We start from the raw sequence: 27,887 nt of genomic DNA, 5'->3' as shown, positions 1-27,887 counted from the left end.
TCAGTTCAGCCAGTGGGAAGTTGAGAATTGCACTTGCTCTAGGTGCATAGATGACGTGTAGGAAGATGGTGGTGGTGATGGCAGAGGCAAATGAGTCCCATGGAAGGTTTTCCAAGGCTTCCTCTGTGTGTCCCTCCACTCTACAGCACCTGAAGATTTTTTTCTGGTTGAAGCACGTTTGCAACTCCAGAAGTGTTACCTGTTAGTGGCAGCCCAGTAGCTTAATTTATTTTCCCCAGACTCTGGATTGGGACTGTGTCAAGCTGGCTCTGTGTAAGTTTCCAGAAAGAAACCTTAGCAACCTGCAAAGCATGCTGCTGGAATAACCTAGCAGGGAGGTTATGGGAGCATTCATTAATTGCTGCATTGCTTGGCAGGCTGGACTGGTTACCAGTTTGTTTCCAGTTGCAGTGAAATCCAAATTCCCAGTTTGGATCTCCCTAAATGAGGCCCAGCATGGTTTGGATGCTGCAGCTCCTTTCATCTCTGCAGATGCTGAGATCAACTGCAATCTTGCATCTGAGTGATCTGAACTCTGTGTGTGCAGGTGGGGTTGGCGTGTACCTTTGTGGAGGAAGGCATTTCCTAATCAGGACCTTCAGCTTAAGCAACACCTTGCTTTCCCTAATGATTTGGCAAAGTTAATCTGTATTGCCCTTCAAAGCATCCAGCAAGGCTGGCTATCCACTCAGATTCCTCCTGAGAAATCTGCCTTGGGAAGTGGAAGCCTCCAGCGAGGATAGGGATGGGTGAGAAGGAAATCATTCACATCTGATATGGGATGATGTTTTTTACTGATTTGCAAATGCTCCCAGGTGTCATGATAGAGAAGAGAGAAAAATATGCAGATACATCAAAATCACTTCCAGGATGTGGAGTAACTATTGCTACTTAGATTACAATTTCCCAAAAGTCTGATTTCTTCACAAGGGGTGTAGCAGGAAATCAGAGAGATACTAAGAAAAATAAGTCCTAAAATTGTGAGGGATAAGGAACTGTAGGTGATATCCAGGAACTCTGTGGTCTATGAGTGATCACAGGAGCTTTGGCTTCTAATTCCACTGACTTCCACTTTGCTGTGGTGTTTACCTGAGACAGCCCATGAGTGTCTAAACTGGCAGAACAGGCAGAAGAAGACTTCCAAAGTATTCCTGATATTGAGCAAGTCGCTTCACTGCCCTCTTTTTGCTGCTTTTTTCTATCATACTGTCCTTAAGCCTGAAATCTTCTTGCTTTCAAGATCTCTGTCTAAACCTTTCAGGGCAAGAGCAGTGTCTATTTGCTTGTCCATACAAGCGCAAGCACAGCAGGCCTGCAAGTGCTATTACAGAATACCTGGTAATAATGGGTAAAAGGATGAAGTCATCCTGAGCTCTTGTCCCATTTACTTACCACCTGTGGAAGTTTCTGTATTTCCATCTCTGAGAGCACAGCAGATTTCCTGGGTCCCTCTGGACCCCAATTTGGAAAGCTCTGCCTTTATCCCCCCACCTATGTTGGTTTTGATAAAACAGGCTCCTGCCAAAGCTATCAGAGGAATATTTCTCCTCTGTGTCCTGCAAGTGCCCAGGAAGCTGGGCATGACATTCAAAGCCAAGGACCGGAGCAGAGTTCAGCAGAGCAGATTTTAGTAACCTAGGTTACTCTCAAATCCAAAATCTGCAAAAATAACCCCAAAAATACGTCGAGTCTGGCTTACATGTGTGTCCAGAGTATCTATGTTTAACTTGACTACTCAGTGGTTTTGCGGCATTCATGAATACACAGAAGTGGTGTTTGTCCCAAAAGTCAGACAATGGTTATTTCCTGAGCAGTGATTATATATCTGCTGTTGCAACTGCTGAGAAGGGTGACTCTAAAGCACAGCAAAGAATGCTCTGTGAATCAGCACTGAAGGAAATCCCTTTACGAAAAAGAAGAGCTCCTTGGAGGGCTGCTGCAGTGTAGTGTGATCGGACAGGATTGAGATTTGGGTTTGCATTCATAAGCGCATGTGGTAAATTCTTAGCCATTGCAATAAAGAGGTACCTGAGGATGAAGATGGCTATTGATTATTCAAACTGGCTGGGCCTGGAGGACCACATTTCCATGAAGGTGTTCATGTCAATACACACATGCATTTGTCAGGCACCTGCTGTAGAAGGGGTTTCCACATCTCAGCACTCACATGTACACTTTCCACTATTGCACAGGCAGTTGAGGTGTCTATGTGAACAGGGCAACTTAGAAATTTCAACATCTAAACATCCTGAAGATCCATTAACCAAAGAATTCAACTTCACGAACCAGCTTCAAATAAGTACTTGCCCAACATGGTCTATTTTTTAAACATCTCAGTTTGTTTGAGAACCAAGAGGAGCTGAAACTCAGCAGCTGAAGCAAAGACAACCTGGTAACTCAGAATTAGGGATTCCTTTACAGCATGAGTGTATAAAAATGGTCCTTTCAAGGTTTTATCCTCATGTCAGAAATGTTTAGAAGATGACTCACTGCAATAGTTCATCTTCTTAACTCTCCAATGCAAACTTTTAGTGTATTGGATCTGAGAAGTTGCTGAGGTTAAAGGGTGCAGTAACACTGAGTGGGCCATAACCAGTAAGGTAACTGCTAGAAAAGCACAGATTCTTACTTTAGACCCAAACACTTGAGGAAGAAAATGGTGTTATTTTTACTATTTATTAACTCTTAAAGTACATATTAAAAGCTGTAATTTTATTCTATAGACTACACTGAGTACTTTATCCCATGGATTACTCATCTGATTTCTACATTTTTGGTCCCTGACAATGTGTGTATTTATATGATTGCTACCAATGAAACAATAATTCTAATGGCAGTACTGGCAATAAACACGTTCAGGAAGAATCCTTCAGTCTGAAGAGATTGCTTATTCACTTTCCTGATCTGCACTGCTTTACACATGTATACAGAAATATCCCTGCCTATATATACACACATATATATTAACACAAATCCAGCTACCAGCTCCATTTTCCAGTTACTTCCCACAATTATTTTATTTAGGAAGCTCTGATGAAACACTTTTGAAAACCCAGCTCCATTGCTTTTAGCATTTTAGCTGCAAAGCAATTATTCAGCCTGTCAGGGCAATCATCATAAATATTGCTGTCCACGGTTTTTCCACAAGCCAATAGTAACTGGTTGGGTCAGTTCAGCTCAATTCAATGACCTTCCAAGAAAGAGTTGCATTTGTATTCCATTCCCAAGCTACAGAGCAGCGTGCATGTTAAAATGGGCCATTCTTAAGGCTTTGACCTCCTTCCCATGATTTCTGAGTCATAACCACTGACACCAGCAAATCTGAGCTCTGCATCCCATATATTTGCAGGTGTATTCTCTTTTTTCTTGCAGAAGCTTGAAGCATGTGAGTTGCTTTATGATTTCAAGGATCTGTCTGGACAACAGGTACAGAAGCATGTGCCTCAACATCCAGACCCACCCATATTCATCCTGAATATTTTGCATGTATGACTTAAATATTCTGTAATTGACATACACCCACATCCCTCTGATCAGTAAACTGAGGCCCAGGACAGTGACACTGCAAGATCAGTCAGGGAGTTAGTGGTGAAAACCAGAATAAAACTCCAGAGTCAGCTGCTAACCACATAAGCTACCCCTGCTGCTGGCCTACAAAGTAAAAATAATGGTTTGGAGTCCTCGAGTTTTCATTATTAGCTTTTTGGATGAGTTTTGCCTAAGGGGAATGAGCTATTCTCTGCTGTTGTATGAGAGTGTTTCACTTCAGCTGAGTTATGTGTCACTTTATGGTAGGGTTGTCTTCATTTTTTTCTCTGCTGTGCTCAGGGAGACCATTGTGAACATCTTGTTTGACAAATTCTGCACCACCCACATAACCACTCTGAGGGAGACTTAGCAGAGTCAGACACTCAGCTGGGCCCACTTATCTTTGGTGGATCTCATGTCCTCGTTGCTAATTGGGATCTGCCAGGTCCCATGGCCAGAGCAGAGTGTGGGGTTTGGATCTCAGCGCTTGGTGATTTGCTTTGCTGTTTTGTCCTTGTGGCTTTGGGCAAGTCACTGAACGTGATTGAGAGCGTGTTCCTTTATGGGCATGTTAGTTCCTAACAAAAATTTCAGCCAATGCAAAAAGTATTTGCAGTATTTATGCCTTATTTATACAGGGAGGAGATATTACATTAAAACAAAGCAAGGTTTTACCCAAACACAAATATTTCTTTTTTTTTTAGTTTCCTGAAATCTGGAAAATAAATCATCCCTAAATCCAAACTGCAGCTTCTCCAAGAAAATGCAGAAAAGAAATTTCTATTTCAGCAGCTACTTTTTTCTTTTCTTTTCTTTTAGAAAAGGAGAAGAACTTTCATGGGAGTTTTCAAGCAGCAGTGAAAGCGCAGAGAAATGCCTGGTTTGTAACCTGCGCTGTCTTGGTCCAGCTGCTTCAGTCTCAAATGTCAACAAATAATGGTGACTTTCAAAAATCTGTAGGTTGTGTTTTAGATGATATTTAGTTAAGCGATATTTCTCCTGTACAGAATAGCCTTGATTACATTATCTAGCAGAATTAAACCAGATGGCAATGAAGTAATTATTTATCTTCCTCGTGAATTTTAATACATGGGGAAGTGAGGGCACAAGAAGCTTGGTTTAAACTTGGCATAATATGGTCACTGGGAGCTATGAAGTCTTTCCTCAATCAGCTCTGCTCCTGCACCTGATCCTGACCTGAAGGCATTGCTCCTGCTCTAACCTTCTCCTCCTGGAGCTAAATCATCTTATTTCTACTTCCTCTTCTCAGCATGTTCCTGATTTGCTTCCTTAGGCCTGGCACAGCATCATTACGCACCATCTAGTGAGCTGGCACTGCAGCACAGGGCAGGAAGCACAGGTACATCCCTCCATGGTGCAACAAGACCGGACTGACGAGGATGAGCCATGGCAAAGACAGAAAATTACAGACCAGCTCACTGCAGTCCATAGTTGAAGCGCTGCCAAATGGTGAGAAGTTTACCAGTGCTCCCTGCAGTGGGCAGAATATGGATGTGCTTCTGATGGAAATCCAGCCCATCCCCATTTTGGATGTTCAGTGTTTTCTTGATTGTTTCAACTGTTTTACAGTTGTTTCTCAGCTGATAACAGGCTTGCGTGACAGTTTTCCACTCTGAATTCAATGACCAAGAACTGCTGCTTGTGTTTGTACCATTTGTGGCCATACAGAGCAACTGTTCATCCCCACAAAGGGATTGCCAGGACCTGGGATGTGCCATCAATGCTGGAAGCTGCTCCTGGAGGCAGAGAGGGACAGTGTGGCAGGCCAAAACCAAGCTCTGAACCTTTCACAATTCAGCATACTTAGCAGCCTGCGTGGATGCTGAATTTCATTATCTCTTCAAATTGCTGCAGATTTGTTCAAAGGAGCCTTCCCTTGCTGGTAGGGCCACACGACAAGAACGAGCACGCTCGGGTCTGACAGTGACGTTCGCTCCCTTCGGAGCACCAGAAACCAGCCAAGCGGGGCTGTGTGCCAGGCTCTGAGATAGGCCAGCCCCAGTGCTCCTGCAGGCACCTGCCAACCATGAGCCATCCCCTTCTGCCCCCCCTCCAGGCGAAACTCTGATTCAGCATCTTAAACAAAACCGCAAAACCTGCTTGTCAGTCTGGGAGCTCTCCCGTCTCTCTCTTCCCTCCACCACAAGACTCTACTTGCAGCCGTGCTGCTGCCCAGGGGCTGGAGGCAGGAGCAGGGTATGTTCAGTAACAGCCTCACACTGGCTGCTGTTTGAGAAACTGCTGGGCTTTGGCTTGCTCAGGGAACGCAGTTGTTGCTCCCCAGGCTTGGCAAAGCTGTCTGGACTTGTACTCCCAAGGAGTGCTTTTCAGCAGGTCCTGGGTTCTGTCACCTGGACACAACTGCGCTGGGGGAGTTTGAAGCTTTTCAGAAGCAGAAGTCTGGTGGTTTGCTCCAACCCCGGCTTTTTTCTCTTGTGATTTAGTTATATTTTATTTTTTCTTGGTGGCTTGAAGTGTCAGTGAAGTAGAAACACAGTAAAAGGATAATCCTGAACAAGGTTATTGCTCCAAGCAGAGATGCTGGAGCCTTCCCAACACCAGGTTTGCTTTGGCCCCCAAAGCAGCCTCTCTTCAGGCAGGGAGGAGGGCTGAGGGACAATTTTTTAGCTGACTGGAGTTGGCCAGATTTCTTCTTCAACCTGATACAGCCTTTGCTGTCATTCTTCTACTTGCCTGAGTCATCCTAGTCCTCACTTGCAACCCCCTCTTTTGGAGTCCTTGTTTTTGTGTTTGATGAGGCTCACATATCAGAGACAGCTTTCTTTACTCCCTGGACCCTGTTGGATTTCTTTCTGCATTTTTACTTATTTCCTACAGCACAGAGTTGGAGTGCTAGCACAGCCTTCATCCTTATAATTCAGCTGCCCTTTTTATCCTCTTCTTCCTTGACAAGTCCTTTTATTTCCTATTGTAACCCAATCTTTTTTGTCCTGTTCTCTGTAGTTAGTCAAATAGATCCATCCAAACTATTAAAAGCAGCCTTTTCAGAGTAGAAGTATTCAAGTTTTTATCTGTTCCTGAAACACGAGTGCAGTCAGACAGACTTTTCAGTGAGAAGGGCAAATACAGTAGCTTTGGATATCAAAAGATAGGCAGAACGAACTGTCATCCTACCTAATAAAATGAAAAATCCTGGGAAACACTGTGTTTAGAAAGTGGAGATGATGAAACACCTCCCCTTCCCCTTGCTATCTAAACTAGCCCCAGAATAAGCATTGACCCACAGCCTGGAATTGGAGTCCTTTGCTTGTCTGGGTGGCTGAAGCAGTTGAAAAAAAAACCCTCCCAACATCCCTGATTTTGCAATTTGATCAGAACTGTGCCATTGCTGCCTCTCTCCCCCCATCATTAGGCTACATCTAAAGGCATGAATTTTGCACTTAAAGATTTGTAAACCTGATTTTTGCCCTGTAGTGAACACATTTTGATAAGGCCCCAAGATTATTCCTATAAATGAGGAGAAATGGCATATCTGGAAAGAGAAGTCATTAAAACTGGAAAGAGAAGTTGGTAGAGTAATGAGAAGGTAGTGGTTATATTTAGAAAGCTTTCCATTAGGTTGAATAGAAGGGATTAGTCCTCACAGTTCTAGACAATGTAAGGCTTGTAGAGGTCTGCAAGAACTAGACTGTGATTTTCAGAGGTTTGAAGGGCTGTGGAAGAAAAACTCCAGGCTTTGAACAGTCAGTGAAAGTGAGATTAATAGAAGAGAAAGCACTGTTACCCTGAGAAAGCAGAGCATAGAGATGAATAAAGCAACTCCAGTCTAACAAGCCAATTTGCATTAAATCTGGCCTCCTCTACAGATTTGGGATATGTCAATACCAGGACATGAAAATTTGATTCCCTCAATGGTTTGGGACAGTCACTAATTTTTAGACAACTGCTTCTGGATCTTTTCCTCAATAGCAGCTCCAAAGTGATCCTGGAGCTGGGTGGCTCCTTTCCTTTCCTGACCTTAATCTAAACAGATTAATGAGCCTGCATGTGGTAGAACTTGCTCCCCAGTGCTTGCAGATACGAAGAGGGAAAGGTAACAGGCCCATTTGTATCCAGCCTCTAGCTAGAAGCTCAAAGCTGGAAATCTGAGCTCGAAGCTACATCAGCCTCAAGATAGAAATTCTTGAGTTTTGAGCAGCCTTGTAAGTAGATGCCTCTCCTATCCTTCATACTTTACAGTTTTATACCAGCTGTCATATTCATGCTTAGCTGAATATAGAAATTGGGAATCCCCTTACATGTTATGTCTCTCCACACACAGAAACGGTGGTGGGTGACCACTGGAGTCCCCTTGGAGAGAGGCAGAGCTTCATCACTGCTCTATCATCTCAGGTGGACTGACAGAAGTCTTGGTAAGCTTTCCTGGAGAACTTGAATTTAAATTTAATGCTAAATTAAATGATAATTAAGTGTGTAATGCCCCCAAAGGTCTTGTTTCAGGCTCCTGGAAGATGTGGTCACCTGCTTCATGCTCTGATCAGCAACTTGCAAGGAAGGTGAGATACTTTTTCTCTTCAAACAAATGAAATTCTTTATTCGAGTTAACATTTATCCTTCTCAGGGCATCCTTGGGTATGGCCTCCCTTGCTTCTGCTTTAATCTCTCCCTCTAAACAGTCTCTGTCTCCAGAAGGAATTTTCTCTGTGTTGGTTTCTATCAAGGAGTTGTACCTTGTCTAGCAGTTTTCTAGTTCAGGTTCTGTATATTTTTTCTCATAATGAGTGCCATGGAGCTCCCACCATAGACAAAATGCAAAATAATTTATAAAGTTTCTGGTGCTTCAGTACTCAAAGCTGCGCCTAGAATCCTTGATTTGGCCAGGGACATGGGTGTTAAATCTCAGCCTAAAAATAATGCACTCAAGAGCTCAGCTGGAATATCCTTTCATGAGACCATCTGTCATAGCTGAGCTCGGAGCACTCTGGTACATTGCTGATCTGTCTCAGCGTGCTGTTGTTTTCGTCTCCCCACTGGTGAGGCACATTCTTCTCGTTCTCTTAATTTGTTTCTCTCGGAGCGTTTTTATTCAGCAGTTGTCACCAAGTCAGTGTGACACAGAGCAGGAGGGAGGAGAGGGACAAGTTGTGCCTGACCCACTCAGTGTCTGCACTGCTGGGGCTGCCCAGCGTGGCTGTGGCCCATTCCTGTGCCCATCCTGCTGCTGTTTCTGTACTCCCACTGCAGCCCCTGCTGTCTGCCTGCTTGGAGATGAATCAAATCATGACAATGCCTGTTGACAGTGGCTGAAATTTTGTTCCCTTTTCCATTGCTGGTGACTACTGGAGCCCTTCCAGCCCTGTTAGTGAGCAGTTTCATCCAGGGGGTTGCATTTTCCCAAAGCCCTGCTGATCCTTGAACAGCCCTCACTGCAGAACACTGCTGGTATGGAGCTACTTGGAATGGGTTGTACATAAACACACATTTCAGCACCCCTGCATTCACCATTCCATTCTTCCTTTCAAATCCTCCTGTCCTTCCCCCCCTCCCTTCTCTGCTCCCTGTATGTCTTGTTATACCTTGTTTCTACATGCCTAAGTCATGCTTTAAATAACAGCTGTCTGATTCTTTGCTTCTTCTCATATCCAGCTAATTATTTTCAATTTATTGATTTTCCACATGGAGATTAATGGGTTATTCAGCTCTCAAAGCCTATATCCACACAGCTGTGAGCTAATGCATGGGTAGGGGAAGGGGTAGAGGGGTATGTGTTTATGTGGCTGATCACCTTTCTGATGAACTTGTGTACCAAACCAAAGGGATTTTTCTCTTCCTTACTCATTATAAAAAGCTTCGAAATCTTACCAAAGAATAATCACATTTCACAGGGAGTAAAAAGTAATAAATAAAAACCTGACAAGTCTGCAGTAAGAAAATTGTTAACATGTGTTTTTCCTGTATCTTTAATTGCACTGGCTAATGTATTCTGGGTGTGAAAGAGCCAGGCACAGTGGCAAAGTACTACAGCCTAGATGTGGGGTGAGAAGCTTCCCCAGGACCCCTCCTCTGGTTCCACACCTCTGTCACAGCTATTTCTGCTTCTTTGTGTGGCTGCATCAGCCTGTGGGGTGCAAGCACACCCTTTTCTTGTTTTTTTCTAACCAAAATAATATCAGTGATCCAGTGTACAGCGCAGCAGCTGCACCACGCATTCAGGGTAGGCACAGGCAGCAATGAATTCACTGCTGATGGAAAAGTATCATGGAAGCTTAACCTCTGTGTATGGAGCAGTGACTCTGATCTTACTGGTTTATCTGACCAGCGAAAAGCCATGGAATTATGCTAATATAAGGCTGTGGATTTGAGCCTCATTTATAATTAATTAGTAATTTGAGGAGTGGGAAACTTTTAAAAAGGTTTTGTTAACTCCTCTATTGGCAGTTTTCACACCATTTTTATGTTGTCCAAGTCAGGTGCGAGTGTGACCAGGCTCAATTTGTAAGACAGTAATTGCCAAGGGACTTGGGGGAGAAGTGGCAATAAATGGCTAAGAAATGCAATCAGCAGTTAAAGAAAAATAAACAGAAACATTGGCAAAGTGATTATTATTTTTGCAAGTCTGGGCTCAATATTTCCTGCTTTCCTGAGCCTATCAAAATGGTAGCCCAGATTCTCTGCCTCATTAGGATCCCTGGCTTGTTGGGCCCTGAGCTGCACACTTATAGTTGATAGCTGAACGTTGCAGATTTCACTATTTTCAAGGCACATTCAGAACTCTTCAAAAATCAACCCACTTATGTATGGTTTGAGATGTTCAGCTTAAAAAAAAAAAAAAAATTGCCTCAGTGAAGTCCTTTTTAAACCTCTGACCTTGACTTTTATTCTTATTCCAGTAACACCGAGGCAAAAAATACTTCTGGACCTGACCTTCCTCTTGCCAAGGCTGGATGGATCAGTTGGGTTCTGGGAAAGGATTTCCTCCTTAATCTGCTACGGCTTTCTTGTGGCCACTGCTCTGAGAGGCCTATGTGTATTAAAAGTGGCATGTCCCTGTTAGAACCACTGGGGAGATTTGACTGGAATAAGCTAGAAACAGGGATAAGAATGCTGGTTTAAAGCCAAGATTTAGGAATGAGGGGCTTAAACACAGGAGATTTGAGGCAGAGCACGGAGTAGTTCGGACGAGGGAAACATGGCTGAAGAGCAAGACAGAGCTAGACACGGGTGCTGACTTTTATATTAACCAGTTCAAAAAGGGGATGGTGGCACAGCTGAAATGTGTCAAAATAATATTCATTTTTTCCCAGTTAATTCCCAACACAAATTAACCTCAGTCATTTTCCTCTTCCCTCCTTAGACACACTCTATTTGTCAAGCCATGTTGCCTTCCCAGCCATCTGGGATAAATTTAGCCTGCCCAAGAAAAAAGTGCAACATGGCAGCCCTTGGATGAAGGAGCAGGCAAATCTCTTGCTGACTGCAGCCTCTTGTAGGTCATTGCAGCACACGTGCGTCCCTCTCCTCTTATGACTTTTGTTGAAAATGGCTCAAGGTACAAAAAACTGAAGCTTCCTGTTGGGCTAGGAATGGATCAGTGTGGGTAAGGTAGCGTGGGCAGGAAGGCATGCGAGCATCTGGTTTGAATAGCTCCACACATGTAAGATCAGCCAACTTTCTCTAGGTTTCACGGGTTTTGGGTTTTTATCCCAGAGCAGTGGTGGACCCCACCCTTCCCTGCACCTCCCAGGAAGATTGTGGGGAGCTCATGGACAGGGGGTCAGCCCCTTCAATTGCAGGGGCTACTGATGTTAGAAATAAACCCGAAAAGTTCGGATGTGCTCCGGAAGGTCAAGTGTCTCCTGTGACACTCGGGAGGCAGGAGGACCTGGTGCCTTGATGTGCTTCTGATGGGAAAGCAACATGTGAGAAGACAGGCAACCGAGCAGCCTGCAGGATACACATTCCTAAATGTCACTTAGCCATACAACCTGCGAGGGCGGAAGCGTGGGCAGATGCAGAAATAATATTTTCATTGAAAATTCTCTACCTCTAAAATATTCCTGTCAGGTTCCTTCCAAGGAGGGCTGGAGCAAGGAAGGAGGGGGGCTGAGGTGGGGATGTGTGGCAGTGGATACAAGTTTGTGATTCCTCAAGCCTCTCCATTTTGAGAGCATTGACTCAATCCCCTTTCTTCTCCCCCTCCTTGAGAAAAGGATCATGCTAAATATTGCTGGAGCCGGAGGCAGTTTGGGAAGTGAAATAAACACCTGACTGTTAAATGCTAAATGTTTACTCAACCAAAAAATAAAAATAGTTCTGGTTTCCTCCACGACACTCTAGAAGTTACGTTCACCAGTGCACATGAGCTGGAGGTTTGCAAAGGGGGAGTCTTGGAGGTTGAAAACTCTTTGGAGTGGAGAAATTTGGAGGCAGTAAGACAGGACCTCCCTCTGTCCTGTGAGAGCTCTTCTGCCATGGAGAAAATGCTGCAGCTGTTTTGCCTGGTGCAACTTAAAAATAAACTCCCTCCTCCTTTCCTCGTATCATTTCATGGGTGCCATCCAAACCCTAGATGTCAAGTGCAAAGGGTCAGAGTCCAAGGGGTGGGCACAGACCCCTCTGTGGGATCTGATGAACAGGAGGGAGATGTGCCTTGATGCCTCAGAGGAAATCTCCAGGAGTTTGGAGCTGCAGTCACAGCAGCCTCTGGGTGCTCAGGAACTGCAAGTGCAAATGGTGCAAATGGCAAACCCTTCAGCTGGGCAGTGAGGATGTGCCTGCGTGTGGATCATCCCAAGACAGCAGAGCAAAAATTATGGTGCAGACAGTGACATTAGGAATTCTCACTGGAATGTTCTTTCCTGTAGCTCTCCCCATCGAGTTGCAGACATCACATTGCAACGGGTGCAAAATTATTCTGCTTACACTTCACCTCCAAAATCCGAGATGGAAAATGCTATGTATTACCAGAGATATTTATTGGGCTTGATTATATATGACACATGCATTTGCAATATGTTTCCTTCAGTCAGGTCATCCATAGATGGACTAGGAAATAGCATTTAACACGCATGAAATAGAGCAGATTCCTTCCCTGAACGATGACTACTTGCTGATTCCCAAAGCTTGCCAACTTGTAAAGTAGCCCAGAAGGGCTATATATGAACTAAGCCATCCTTCAGTAGCTACCGCACTGTCTTATGCAGACATTCCCTTTCAGGTAGCAAAATAGATTATGACAACTGGAGAAAAGGACACCCATTTCACACATATTCAGATGGGGGAGGAAAATAGGGCGATCAATGGGAGTCCAAACCAGCATCTCTATTCAAGCCAACACCAATTTCTTGCTGAAAGAAGTCCCCATCTTTCCCTTTCTTAACTGAGAGGAAGCAAATTCATGGGGTCCTAAATGATTTAGGACTCCCACATAAGTAAGCTGAATTGGAATTGCAAGACTCCCAAACTTGAATTTGGTCCTGAGAACAATTTCTTTGGAAGCCCAAAGAGCAAAACACCCAACCTGAGCTGAGGTAAAGGTGGATTAGCATGGAATTACTGTTGCTAAAATGAAATTTGCTACAGTTAACCAGAAAGTGTTAGGATAAAAAAAATTATAGAACAATTTGGGCAAAGAAAAACTAGAGCCACCTGTTTAAAGTTAGCCTTAACCTATTCCCTCTGCCTTCCCTTTTGCTTTCTCTCTCTTTCAAATTTTCCCAGTATCTCCTCTTTCCATAGAAGCAAATCTTCCCCAGGGAAAGTCAATTCTGAAGGCAATTTTCCAAAAACCATTTGGCAGAATTGGCCGGTGCTTCAACTGCAAACATGAAAAGGCATTTATTCCACTAACTCAAATGTAGTTTGGAAGAGACATTACTGAACTTGTTTTAGGAATATACTTTGACTGCATCAGTTTTATTGCTTCTTGTATAAATGTCAAAGTCAATTTGCCTTAAAGCAGAAAAAAAGTACATGGTAATGTATATATTACATACAAAAAATGGGGGGGGGGGGGGAAAGTGTTGTCTCCATGGTAAACTCAAGCCTATTCCATGTTAATTGTGCTCATCAGACGCACTCAGTACCTCATCAGTGGTGAGAAGAAGGAGTGGGTGTGATCCTGTTATTGAAGACTGTGTGTGTAGTATTGTTGTAAACTGGCCAGCTAATAAAAGATCCTGAATTTCTATTAATTCTTATATTTTGGTTGCTTAATTTTGTGACCTAAAACTTTCTTGTTCATCCCTTAAAAGGGTTGCTTTCTTGTTGTGAAAAGAACTTGTGCACCATCAGCAGCATTTAGGCTTGCACTGTTAGCACATCAGCTAACACACATCACATTTGAGATCCAGGACACCCAGCAGCAAAGGATTTTTTTCTTGGAAAGGGGGGAAGAAAAGAGCAAGTCTTCCAAATTCCTATTTCAATCAGCACTCATTGCCAAATTTTCTAGTGAGAAGCGAATTGGCTATTTCAGAACACTTTGTCTCAGCAAAACTATAGTTGGAATTTCTTGGGGGCTAAGGAAAAAAACACATCTTTAATCCAAGAATTGTCCCCCTGCTGAATTTCAAAGACTTGCTGCAGACAATGTGGGATACAGAGCTTCCAGGAGAAAAAGATTGGATTTTCTTTTATAGTAAACAAAAGGTATTAAGCCACCTAAATTATCTGCTTTCTGCCCTTCTATTGTACAACATGATTTGCAGTAATTTTCGGTATTAGAATGGGCTACATATTAGGTGCTGCCATTCTTAAAATATTACTGGGAACACATTGGATTTTGCAGTGTTTTCATTTGCATTTTAAGGTCTGATCCTGCAAAACCGTAACTTTCCTCACACGAGGAGCTGCAGTGGCATCAGCAGTGCTTCTTATCTACATAATGTCTCGCACAATTATTTTCAGGATCAGGACATAAGGCTGAAAATGCAATTACTTTGTGAGTTACAAAAAAGAAAATGCTCTTTGGAATGATAGGTGAGATTCTCTGCTGGAGTAAATGATAAAGGACCCATTGAATTCAACGGAGCTATCCTGATTCACACCCGCTGATATGGCCCATTAATTTTAGTGTATGAAAATGAATCTCTGCTCTAAAAACACCAATTAGTAATAAGCTTTGAGAAAGGAGAAAAAAAAATCAATTTAAATTCATTTTGTGTAATGCACATTTTCTGATGCTATTTTAGTTAAATTATTATTATGCATAATAATGGCAGGGCAATAGGTGCTGTCACCTTAGGAATTTGCAGCTGTGATGTGTAGTATAAAAGTTAGTGATAGGGAAATTTCAGAAAAGCCCATCAATTGAGTACAATTGTCGTCATTATGATTTGGATTAGGGTAGTGTGAACACATAAAAAGACATTGCACCAGCTCAAAATAATTTACAGTCTAACTAGAAAAATAGAGCAGAGAAGAAGGAGGGAAACTGAGGCTACAGAGCTTCCATGAGTGACTGAGCTTGGAGTCAACCTCCTGCCTCCTGCCTGATGGCCAGGTGTGCTATTCAGCACACCAGGCTGATCCTCAGGAAAGTTGTTTTTTTTTGAAGGGCATGTGCAAAAGTGAATATGTACTTTGGCACCAAGCCAGTTTCAGCATTCAAATTCCCTGGAGATAGGCATGCGAGCAGGATCCTGTGTGAACACCCAGCTCTGCAGGCATTGAAACACCAGTTGGTGCATGGGGTGATTTGCATGCTCATTTTGCTTCTATTCAGCACTCATCCCACATGCATTTGTGCAAAGAAGATCACACTCCTGCGCCGGAAAGTTAAGTGTTGTCTCTGTGTATTGCCATTCAGCGTTGGTTTTTTCATGAACAATAAAAGCCTTTTGGGATAAGTGGCTCTCAAAAGAGGATTCAAGACCGGTTTCCTCATATTCCAAGCAATCCTGCCATACTAATGAATCGTAGTCATAGCTGGATTACTCACTGTTACTCATAATATAAGAGTTGAAATTAAAGGGAAAAAAAAAAGTTTTGGTTCATGCAGTGGATTATTGAGGGGTGAAATTCACGTCTGAAAGTACCAGTTGGTTTAGAAAGTGGTTTAAATCCCAGAGGACAGACACAGCAGTGACCACTAGACATTATTTTTGCTAGCTGCAGATGAGTAGAAGTGGGGAGGATGTGCTGAGGGGATCAACACTCCCAGCTTGCCTTGTTCATACTGACTTTCCTCTGCCATGTGCAAGCCAGCACTGGGCACAGGACCATCATTTCACCCTGGTACAGCTGAATAAGGCCACAGGTTGGAGTTTGCCCCAGCCCCTGTGGTTATGACAGCCAAAGCCCACCACAGCATTCCAGGAAATTTAAAGCTGTAGATATTTCAATATTGAGGGGTATTTTTTGTAAGTAAGGCAATAAAAGCAAATCACACGAGTGTATCCACTCTGCCTTCTCATGGAGCTTTTCCAGGGGCTGCTTTGGAAACCTACTGCTCTGTGTCTGTGAGTGTATTGACTTAGCAGAGTTAAATCCATTTAGCACTCCTTGGGATGACGTTAAAGTCATATCACAACAACCAAGAGTTCAGGGTCCAAAGCACAGTTAGCTGCTTTGTACAACCTGGGGGTGCTCAGACCCTCCAGATATGAACCCTAAGATGTGGAAAATTGTTATTCTGATGCCATGAAGATTTTTGCCTTTTCTTTTATACCCCTGTTATACCTTTTTACAGCATCTGTATTCCTAGTGCTTTTTGCCTACATTCTTGGACTTGTTTGTTAAGCTAAGAGACTAAACATTTTAGAAGCTTTGTAGCTAGGGATCAGTGTGCCCCAGAGCCCAAGGTCCTCTCCAGAACATATTCTGTAAACCAAGATAGAACCATCCAGGGGAAGGTTCCTTGGGGAGGGGGGGCTCACTTGAGCCTCTCATTGGGGAATCTTTGATAGATATGCTAATTAGAAAAGCCTATAATGTTATACCCAATGTTGGGGGGGGACACACACACGGGAGGAGAGAGACACAGAGACACAGGGAGAGACTCGGTGGGGTACATCTTGATGCACATGACCTGGACATGTACACCTAAGGATCCTTAAGAATAAATACCAAGGTAAAATCCCTTTCCCCCTTCTAACCGTGTATGCCTCTTAAGACCAGGAAAAGGCATCAATTCCATCTAATCTTCAGCAGCTGCGAGATCAACAGCAGCAGTTCACAGAGCCAAGTCATCCTCAGAACAAGAACTGCCTTCCTCCTCTCCCACCAGCCCCTGTTAGTAGTTTCACCTTGTTCTGCAGTTATAAAGTTGTTTCTCAATGGCAGAGACAGAAAAAACACCCACCCTCAACATTTCTTCCTCTAAGAAACCTATTGACAGGCAGATCCTGTGGATTCCTCCTAGTACAGCTATCTTTGAACTGAGGACTTCTTAGTGAAGTTGGGAAGTTTCCTGGGGTTTTACTGTTTTTTTTCCTAATTGATTGTGGAATTTTTAAACAAGGTTGGTGCCTCTGATCTTTTTCTCAGCAGCTGCAGAATCTGTTTCTCCCCCCACAACTTGTTCCACAGAAACCAGGTATTGGAAAAATTAAAGGGGGAAGGACAGCAGCACCATTTGCAGAGCCAACTCAATTCAAACAAGGATCATCTCTATTGCTTTGTGAAGCAATCAAATATCCAAAAGGGCTTTGATGAAGTTCTGGGCTTATAATATTTGTGAATTAAGGATAACTGCAAAAGCTGACTCTAGGTTTTGATTTGAATATTGGACACTCCTACAGATCATTAATCCCCACTGTTTGCTTCAGGTGTCCACTGTGAAACAGCGATTTCTTGTTATTTCTTGTGTGCACACTTTATTTTTCTAAGCTTTCAACAAGAAAATGTCATTTGTAGCTTTCCAATTTTTTCAGTGTGTTTTCCATATGTTGTTCTATATGTTTTCATTATAAGGATGCTGACCTCACTTGCACAACACTGTCTGATTTCAGTGAAGTATCACTGGACCTGGCCCGGGATGTTTAATGTTGGTCTGTCTACAGTTACACACAGTGCAATTATGTTGCTGTGAGTATAAACTCTTTCCCAGGCTGGAAAACACAGTCAAGTGTGGCCATAAGAATGAGAGAAACCTGTAGGGATAAAACAACTGCCAGATGCAGAATGGGACATTTTTTTGAGTGATATTAAAGAAAGAGGGGTAAAAACATATGCACACGCATACAATTTAATTTTGGGATGTGCTATATTGTGTTTCTTGCTAGAACAAGCAAAAAAATCCAGATGAAAAGTTTGTCTTAAGAAACTGCCATCTTTCTCAAAATCAGCGAAGTGATGAAAATCTATGTAAAAGTGTAGCCTATGCAGGGTTCTAAACTCAGTTTGGCTGCCTTAGGACAGCCTGAGAAAGCAAGGATCAGCATCCAAGTACTTAGGTGGCTTTTTACTCCAATCCGTTTGAGGGACGTCTACACCAACCCAATCCCATTTATTTTACACTCAACCTTTCCAAATAATGTTGGAACCAGAAAGTTATTTATGTGACCTGCTTAATTGAAAGAGCATTTTCTGTCAGTGATCAAATAAACTATTATTGATCTTCAGCATTGGAGGCTACTCACACGGAGCATTCTGGTACGTATTTTTCATTAAGTCACTTTTCAGAAAAAAAAAAAAAAGATCAGAACGCAAGTGCAGCAAAAAAAAATATTCCTGTAGGGTACTGAGAGAAAAAAATCAAAGAGGTTTGAGACTGACTCCAGAGAAAAGAAACTGCAAAGCACAAAATAGCAACACCACCAATGGTTGCACAGAAATGTAAAGGCTCCAATACACACAACATCCTGCTCTGAACTCCCAATTCTTCACAAGAAAAACTATTTAAAATCACAGCAGAACATCTTGGCCCTTTGTTTGGGAAAAAAATGAGTCACAGAACTGCAGGATGGGTAAGGCTGGAAGGGAGTGCAGTGGTCATGTGGTCCAAACTCCCTGCTCAAGCAGGATCATCCTAGACTATAAGAATCCAGGCTTTGTGTTCATGCCTTGGTGCTTTTACTTAGCAGTACGCATGTAGGATGTAACAGTCTTCACACTCCAGCACTTGGAGCTTTTCCACCTTTTTGAATTTGAAAGTAGAGACTGAGACACAAGTGGTGGTTATTTACAAAGCTCCTTCTGATCCAAAGGTGGTGTATAGCTGAAGAAATCCCTAAATGGTTAATTACTAGATGCTGAAAAGTTATCATTCCACACAGTGGAATGAAGTTTAAGATATATTTCATTTGTGACTAATTCTGTGACAAAGCTGTTGCTTACATCATGTCTGAAGACAGGGAAATACTTGTCCTACTTTTACAGCTGAGACCAGAGGCTTCTGCTGTGTTTTACTTCTTACAATTTCTGATTGTGATTGGGAGAAAAAAAATGCTCAGAACTATGAAGGCATCAAGGTCAGAATTATCTTTCTCTCAAACTATAAAGGCGTTCACAGCAGTGGAGAGCTGCTGAGCTAATTATTTTACCCATCTTAGGCTGACTATTCACCAGGCTGTAGATAGGGTGTAATTTTGCCATTCTCAGGGGGTGGGGTGGGGAATGGGTGGGGTGTTCTATTTTTAAGCAGAGTCTTATTCAAACTTCATTTTTCAGCAGGATTTTTTCAGTCTCTCAGATCAACATACTTCGTATTCTTCTTACTCTGTTATTAAAAAAAAAAAGAGATCAAATCATGACTACACTCTCTGACTACAGCCATTTTACTGGTAGAATTACACAGCTCTAAAATACAAGGCTTATAATGGAAACACTAACACAGTCTTGACTCTGCTCTAATATAACTGAACTTCCTTTGGGGGTGAAGCTTTGCCTCAGGAACCTTAATTATCTGATGTGGTCAATTACTCCAAGATAATGATGATTTTATCAGGTATTACTGCTCAAATATTTTACGATAGACAGGCTATTTAATTGCATTTCTGACCTACCAAAATGCTTACAGATGACTCAATTAAACACTAAGAAGAAGTAGGGGGAAGGGAGGGAAGGAGGAACAACACTTAAAATACTTGCTTATAGTTAATTTGGAGAATTTTGTTCCCCTTGAAAATCCATCCATCCATCCATCCATCCATCCATCCATCCATCCATCCATCCATCCATCCAGGTTGCCCTGGCATTGCCTGGACAGGAGGCTTAGATAAACAAGCTCAATATTAAAGTACAAATAGGAAAGCATGTCCAGTCTCTCTCCTGATGAGGGATTAGGATTGGATCCTGAACAATCCCTGTGCTGGATTAGCAAAGGCATTTTAACCTCCCCAAGCACCCCAGGGCATGATGAAATACATTTTCCACCACATTCAGGTAAAACAGAGTTTGAAAGACAATGAGGAAATGTCTTTATTGCAGCAGTCTCTGAGGATAATCTCAGCTCCTGCAGATCCCTCAGCTGCCCAAGTGCAATTCACCCTGGAGTCGGCTGGTCCATTTTTCTCTCCCTTAGCCTGGCATTCCTGGTGCTGGGCTGGCATTTGCCTGGCAGGTTGAGGTCACCCTGAGGACTGCTTTAATTGGCATCTCTGCTCCAGTGGCCCTAATGGGCTGTTTCCCAGGCACAGAACTGCCCTGCCTTAAGAATGCTTTGGCTGCACAGCCTCAGTCTTGGGTCCAACCCGGCCCTGGATGCTCCTGTGCGGGTGGCTCAGACCAGGGAGCCCTCATGCCCTGAGCAGAGCAGGGAGCTCCTCCCAGTGCCCCCAGACAGGGAAAGAGGGGGATACTTCTCCTGCCAAGCAATCAATTTGTTGCTGGTGAAATGGGAACTGTGAGCAAGATTTTGAGGGTAGATTATTTTTCCCTGCTGCTTACAATAATGTTACTGTAAGATTTTCAGCAACTGTGTCAAGGACTCAGCCAAGATCCTGAGAACAATGGCCAGGCTGCCCTTCCTTTCATGGCTGCTGGAATTCTGCTGCATTTCTCCACAAAAGTCCATTTTTCTTTCCATTCTGGAAATAAAGTGTATTGTTGCACTATTGTTGGAAAAACTGGCAGCAAATCCTCCTGGGCAAGGAATGTGGTTACCCACTATTGCGTGAGGCTAACAGGAGGAGAGATGGCATTTTATGGGGTTTTACTCAGAAAACTTTTCATGAAAATATTATTACTATTTTATGGGATTTCTCAACAGAATTTTCATGGCCAGCATTTTGATCACTTTCTGTTATGTTTTCAGCCTCACTAATACTCTTTTCAGTCACATTCCAAAGCACAGCATCCACAAATATTCCCAAATAGATCCTAAATTGCCCAGGAAGGAAACAATTTTTCTTTCTGAAATTAGAGAAAAATATGATTCTGAAATGTCAAATTTTAGCAAACCCAACTGCTGCAGCAATTGGTTTGGATAAGTGAAAACAGTTCAGTTTGACTTTTAAAAATATTACTATCATTAGTTCTCATATCAAGATGAAAAGCCATATTGAAACTACTGTAATTCTTTCATTATGAAAAAGAGTGGCTACAGTCAAAGAAGCAGAAAAAGGCAGCAAGAATCTTAAGCATCGTGTAATCCACCATGATTTTGTTCAATATTATGTAAGTAATTACAATTTTTGGTGGGTGAAATGGTGCCTGTTGACATTCCCATCCCCTGCACTAACCCAGACCCCTCTGAGCTAAGTCACTTTCTTGCACCAGTTTCTGTAAAACCAACCTCCCCCCAGAACTTATTCCAAATACTGCAAATCAAATTTTTATGCCTGCAGTGCTTGAGCTCCTTTTTACAGTACATACATATTTCAGACTTACCACTTAATACAATTATAGTTCATTTAGCCAGCAATTACAGTAATAGGAAGACTGGCAACCACTGTCATTCAGACTGGAAAATCGATGTTGCACAGAGATACTTTTATTCATTCTATGGAGTGCCTCCTTCATTAGATGCACGAACTCTGGAATCACAGGGAAAGTTTCAGATCACTCTAGTTTTTATTATTTTTTTTAAACTTATCCATATACTATTGGATTTGTAGACTGAAATATAGTGAATGACATCCTGAGGCCCTCTACTACCTGATTTATTCTATGATTCTGTGAATTATTGGTCCTGTTCTTTCAGCAGATCCATTTTCTGTTGCATTTCACCTGACAGAGGACCTTTGACAATCCATTTCTTAGCAGAGGCTCAAAATATGATTGTCCATGGGCAGTGAAACAGATTCTTTGGAGTTTTTCTTAAACCTTTAGTACAATGTTTGCTTTTAGTCCAGATTCCATAAACTCATGTCCAGGAAGGCATTTAAATAGGTGTTTCAGTTAATCCTTAATTTAACAGAGTTCTGAAGAATCCATGTAAACATATGGCTACAGTTAAGCATATGTGCACTAGACAGGAATGAAGTGCTGAATTACAGATGTAGTGCTTCCAAGAGAAAGCTAAGACTATAACCATGTGTCCTGAGTTTTAAACCCTCTCTCAGTCACTTAACCGTGCTGCAGCAAACCTACTTTGGACTGATGGCTTAAATAGCTGTTATATTTGCATTTCATTATGTGAAGAATTAGGACTTGAAGAGGACAAAAAGGATCTGTAATTTTACCTGGAATACTCAGTCCCAAAAAGGGTGGCTAGCAATGGGAGGCTGCCTTCATTGTTCGAAAAGGAAAATCTTTAAATCACTGCCATTACTGCAAGGAGTTGTTTCAGCAAAGAAAATAATGGTATTTTTGCAGGTTGCCAAACTTTTGCTGTAGAAAACCTCTTGGCAGCAGATCCACTTGAGTGGATGAGCATTACTGAATTTCCTCGTTGATCTGTTTGTCCCTGCATGGTGCCATCTTTTGACGGTGTTACATTATAGCCCCTTGTTCTTATGATAAATTATTTTAATCCATCATCAAAGCACACTCTTGCTCTAATGATGGATTAGTGCTATGCATCATCAGGGCGAGGAGCGTTGATAATGCACCATACAAACCCCCACTGACAGTGGAAAAATCTGCCAAAAGAATTAGTTTGCACTGCACCAAACTGAGACCAGAGATGAAGACACCATTACATCCCACAGTGAAAATTCCATAACTGGGATAATGATTCCCAAAGGTGTAGGAGTGCTATGGGGGTTCAGTGTCCCTAAATGGTGCCAGAGCAACTCATCCTGATGCACAGAGTATGGGGAGACCTGAATTCTTTTAGGGGTGTATAGGAAGCTTATAGAATCATAGAAACTCAAGATGTTTTGTGTTGGAAGGGACCTTAAAGATTATCTATTTCCAACTAGATGCCATGGGCAGGGACACCTTCCACTGTCCCAGGTTGCTCCAAGCCCTGTCCAACCCGGCCTTGGACACTTCCAGGGATCACGGGCAGCCACAGCTTCTCTGGGCACCCTGTGCCAGGACCTTCCTGTCCTCACAGGGAAGCATTTCTTCCTAATATCTGATCTGACCCTACTCTTAGATGAAAGCTTGTTCTACCTCTACATGCCCTTATCCAAAATCCTTCCCTCCTTCTCTTGGAGACCCTTTAGGTACTGGAAGGTGCTATAAAGTCTCCCCAGAGCCTTTCCTTCTCCAGGCTGAATCTCCCCAGCTGTCTCAGCCTTTCCTTATAGGAGAGGTGCTCCAGACCATGGACCATCTTCATGGCTTCCTCTGGACTTGTTTCAACACCCTGCTTACATCCAGGGCTCCAGACAGCCTGAAACTCTGCTGCCTGCCTCACAGGTAGGTGCAAATCCTTGGTGCAGATAGCCCCCACTGAGCTCCTTACTTGTAAAGCCATACCTTGTGTAAGGGCTATGATGAGAAACATCAAGAAGACATTGAACATCAAAGAAAACACACAAGAAATTGAGCAGACTATCACTCACCTTCAGGTAAATCCATAATACAGAACATTAAACAATATTGGCATCATCAGAGGCTGGGCTCAACTCACCCTGTAATTTCAGCAATAAAAGTGAATGAGCCTATTGGCACCTGGGTTCTCCAGGGACTGCTCTGCACAGCACATCCAAAAGTGTCTGTAAGTGCCTGAAGATTGTTCTCAAACAGAATTTTCCACACTTTGAAAGTCAAACCACAGAACCCAAGAACGGGAGTTGAATTTGTGACCCCTGTACATGAGGCTGATACTTTTGAATCCAGCCATCTGCTTGTCTCTGTCTAAACTGTCACATTTGCTCTCCATTCCAGCTCAGCTATGTCAGCATTTTGCCTACCCAGTTTTTCTAAGGGAGGTGGAAGAAAGTCTATAAACAAGCAGTGACGGAGAAATCCGCTATGATTTGCCGGATTTGGGAACAGGATTAGTGTTTTAGAAGGAGTTTTGGCAGGGAAAGGCATGTCCTGATGAACAGGACTACTAAACAAGTAGTTCTGCATTAAAGCTAATGATTTGCTGTGGTTTTGGAGGAAGAAAGGCTTTCTTCTCATTAACTAACTTTGGCACATGAGCTAGCCAGCCCATGGAGGTTACTGAAACAGGGAATGGGGTACGTGTGAGAAGAGCAGCTGTTGGTATAAAACCCCTGTTCCCAAGCTGCTTGTCCCAAGCAGATATTGAGGATTTGGGACCACTGATGACATTGAGACATTTTCATCAGCTTTGCTGAGCATTTCCTCAACTTACTGAATCAGCACTGTGTGTTTATCCCATGTCACTTTTGGGTTGTGTGGAGAATGATCCCAGGCAAGTACCAGGATTGCAATCAATTATTCATGTAGTGCACTAATGGATAGTTGGTATAGGAACTAAACTTCCTGAAGTATATAATAATAACTATTATATTTTAGTGCATCCTCTGTAGAACAAGTCTGAGCACATCTCCTGTCTGGCATTTCATCTGTAGTTAGTTCCTCACTGCTGCCTTTGACCTGACACCTGGAGAGGATCCAGAGGGAGATTTGACCACGAAGGGGAGTATGACATGGAATCTTCTTGACTTCTGATTGAAGCCCCTGTGCCAGCCATCCCGGGAGTATGCCCCAATGGCTGTGATTTATTGCTGTGTTATCATGCCTGTCTGCCTCATTACAGACTATGAATTTTATCAGGCAGCTTGTCCTCCAGTGTCTGGTAACCAATTACTGTGGTCTGCAAAGAAGCCTAAGGTACTTTGCCAAACACTACTAATAAACTGGGAAAGAGCCTGAGCACAGCTTCAGGTTGCCTTAAGGAAATTCCAAGGAGCACTTTCCACTTTATTGTCTAGTTCACAGTATGAACTGGGAATTATCTCAAGGAGTCATTCTTCACACAGAACTAAACTCCCCTTTAAATATCATGCCACACTGGATTACTGCACATGGACTTGCCTGCCTCCAAAGACTGCTGAACTCAGTAGGAGTCTTTCAAATGACAGCAGTGAGAGCAGGACTCAACCCACAGTCTGAACCAGACAGCTCAGAAGAAAATGGAAAAAAAAAAAAAAAAAAAATCCTTTATTCCTTTTTCTGATACTGTGGCTAAAGCTGGAAGGAAAAATCACAATGGTCAAGTGCCTGCACTACAAGGGCAACATGAACCTGTTGCTTCACACTTGTGAAAAAAATTAAATCTTAATGAGTAAAATAATCAATAGTGCTTTTTTCAAGTCCTCTGCAAGAAAGTGAATGTCATATGAATCCCTAACATGTGCTTTGCTATACATATTTTAATATTTTCTTTTGAGGCTGGATTGCCCTTCCAAGGAGGAATGTGCTGACATCCATCCTGGAGAAGTGGCCACCAGCCACCCTCCCATGGACACAAAAATTCTCTTAGTCCTGTTTATTTCTCCAGCACTCTAAAGGGTTTCACCTGTGGTCTGGCTGCTTCAAATGGCTTGGTGTAAAAGGTGAGCAGATTGGGAGCCCTGCTCTCTGAGAAGGCTGCTGGGAGCTGCAGACTGCCCTGCTCACATCCCCATGGACACACACACACACACACACACACACACACACAGAGTTTCTCTCTCTCTCTCTCTAATTTTACTGCAGGGCAGTTTTCTAAAAAGTTTTTTTCTAGGTCGTAAAAGACCAATTCCATAAAGGAATGGCTTAGTGCTACAATGACATGATTTGTGGCTTCCAGGCTCCAAAGCTGTAATTTATTCAGACAATTAGCAGCAGCCCTGTATTCTTGACAAATTCTTCACTTGTGTGCAGCTACTACACAACAAGGTGCTTTTAAGAACTGTGCCTTATGGATTAAAAGACTCCCCCCTCCTTTTTTCCTCCTTATTTGACAAGTTCTTTTCACAGTCAATGGAAATTAATACAGCAGGTTAGAGAGGTGATATACAATAATCCAGCCAGCCAAGAAAGCATTGTCCAAAAAGAGCAAGTAGAGAGCCTACAGGAATGTTCAATACACAAAAGGGAATGCTCCAGCATTTGCCTTTTGGTGAAGTTATTTCACTCTGCCTCACGTAATCCTCCAGAGTTACTGTACCAGATGTCACCGTGCTGCTGTTAATAAGTGTAAATGGCATTTAAGTGTGGGTTAGCTGTCCAAAACCACACAGCTGAACGCCTGCCCCAGCACTCAGGTTGGCTTTACCTGGGCCCATAAAGCAGCCAGAGCATCAGCTGGCTGAGCTCAACGTGCCTGTGCAGAGCCCCCCACACTGCAATGCTGAGACTCACAGAGGGGCAGTATAAATCCATCCAGAGCCTTTCTCACACACAAGCCTGAAGTCAAACCAGAGTTATAAAATCCAGCCCCAGCTCTAAATCCTGCCCTCCTCCAGCACTGCTGAAGGCCAGCCTGGCTGGATGAAGGGGTTGGGTCAAGGTCCAAATCCCGTTCAAGCTGGGACCTTGTCTTTCAAGAGCAACAACCCCGCTGGAACCAGGGCTCTGCTTCCAGGCACAGCGTGCACTATATTTTTTTCTGACGGTCTGTTAAAGCTACCACATTACTGGCAGGATGAGCAGCCTCTCCTCCAGCTCATTCTGACACCAACCTCCTTCAGCAAAATGAGGACAAAACCAATCAAGTCATGGTGGACTTGGGCAGAAACTCTTTCTCCCTCATTTGCAGGGGAAAATCCTGAGCTGATACTTGGACTAGTTTTTGGGGTGATATTCTCTCGCTCATCTCACTCCAAAAAAGTTAGATGTGCAGTGAGACCTCTGCAGAGGGCTCTTCCCAGCCTGCCTTGTGCTGTGGCACAGATGGGAAATGACATTAATGATCTATACTACCAATTTCACATTATGCTATATAAATGCCAACAACTTGTTAAAAAATGAGGCTTTGGCCAGACTGAATTTGTTAGCATGAAATTTTGAGCAAAGCACAAGATGATAACAGATTTTTTTCACTGACTGTGGGCAGAGAAAAGGAGGTTTAACAGGCCAAGTATTCATAATAACTGATTCATCTGGAGCTCAGTTGCTGGTGTGAATGGGTACCTTAGAAATATTTGGAAGGTTACAGAGATGTCCATAAAATCTGTAAGACTTGGCCCACTCTTGCTTTTTCTGCGAGTTACAGAGCATTCAGTTCAGTAACAGCAGAGCTTCACTCCACAGCACAGGAAAATTCAAAGTATTTGGCCTCATGTGGCAACACAAAGTGTTTGTTCAGCGGAACTAACTTAAGCAAATTCCTCTTAATTAATAAACAGATGTATTTTCTTTCAACAAAAGAGAGATTGCTATTGAAATATAATGAAGATCTTTTTAAAGATCTTGTCTTGTTTAGGAATGGATTTTTTTTTCACTACACTAAAAGGGAAAAAGATACAATAGAACAATGATTGAGTCAATAGATCTGTTAATTGCAAATAATTTGTAGTAGTGAGTCAAGATACATTTTGGAAGATTGCATCAGTAAGTTAAAAGAATGAATGGTAAAAAGAGACACCTGTGGAAAGAAGAGCTCATTGATGCAGTAGGCTCTGGTGCTTGTCCTGCCTTTACCACCTGCCAGGGATGTGTGCTGTCCCTGGACCTGGATCTTGTGTAAGTGGCTGTAGTTACACCGATTTTAGGGGAGTTGTGCTGATTGATGCCTGCTGGTGATACAACACCTCGGTGTGTAACCCTCAGATGTTAACAAGGCTCACAAAGGAAAAACAAGCCATTTTCCTTGCAAAGTTAATTTGTAAAGCCACCAGGATACAGGATTTCGAAGTGTTTGTTATTTGTTTAGGAGCCCACCTAAACTGGCTTCCCTTTTCTTTTCTTTTTTATTTTATTTTCTTAAAGAACAAGTTTCCTCTCTCCTGTTTCATTGTCTCCTGTCTTAGCTACCACCCTATTTCGGGTTAATTTCCCTAAACAGAGACATAAATACCATATCAGATTTTCCCTTTCTTGGCTGCGAGTCAGGCCTGCTGTGCTGTGAGTGCTTGCTGGAGTTGCAGAACCTGTCTCTGCAACAGCAGCTGCACTTTGCATTTAGAAAAGGAGGCAGGAAA

At 42.8% G+C, this 27,887-nt stretch overlaps 1 long non-coding RNA gene across 1 annotated transcript; it reads left to right on the top strand.

Annotated features, from left to right (window-relative positions):
* The first annotated feature begins 7,552 nt into the window (after positions 1-7,552).
* Positions 7,553-13,709, top strand: LOC116452663. Its single transcript, XR_004243562.1, has 4 exons — positions 7,553-7,712; positions 7,832-7,922; positions 7,999-8,066; positions 10,401-13,709. It is a non-coding gene; the product is annotated as an uncharacterized LOC116452663 (long non-coding RNA).
* Positions 13,710-27,887: the final 14,178 nt, after the last annotated feature.

This window comes from Corvus moneduloides, chromosome 17 (assembly GCF_009650955.1).
Source record: "Corvus moneduloides isolate bCorMon1 chromosome 17, bCorMon1.pri, whole genome shotgun sequence".
NCBI lineage: Eukaryota > Metazoa > Chordata > Aves > Passeriformes > Corvidae > Corvus > Corvus moneduloides.
The sequence above is the reverse complement of the archived record's forward strand: the minus strand, read 5'-3'. Positions and strand labels throughout refer to the sequence as shown.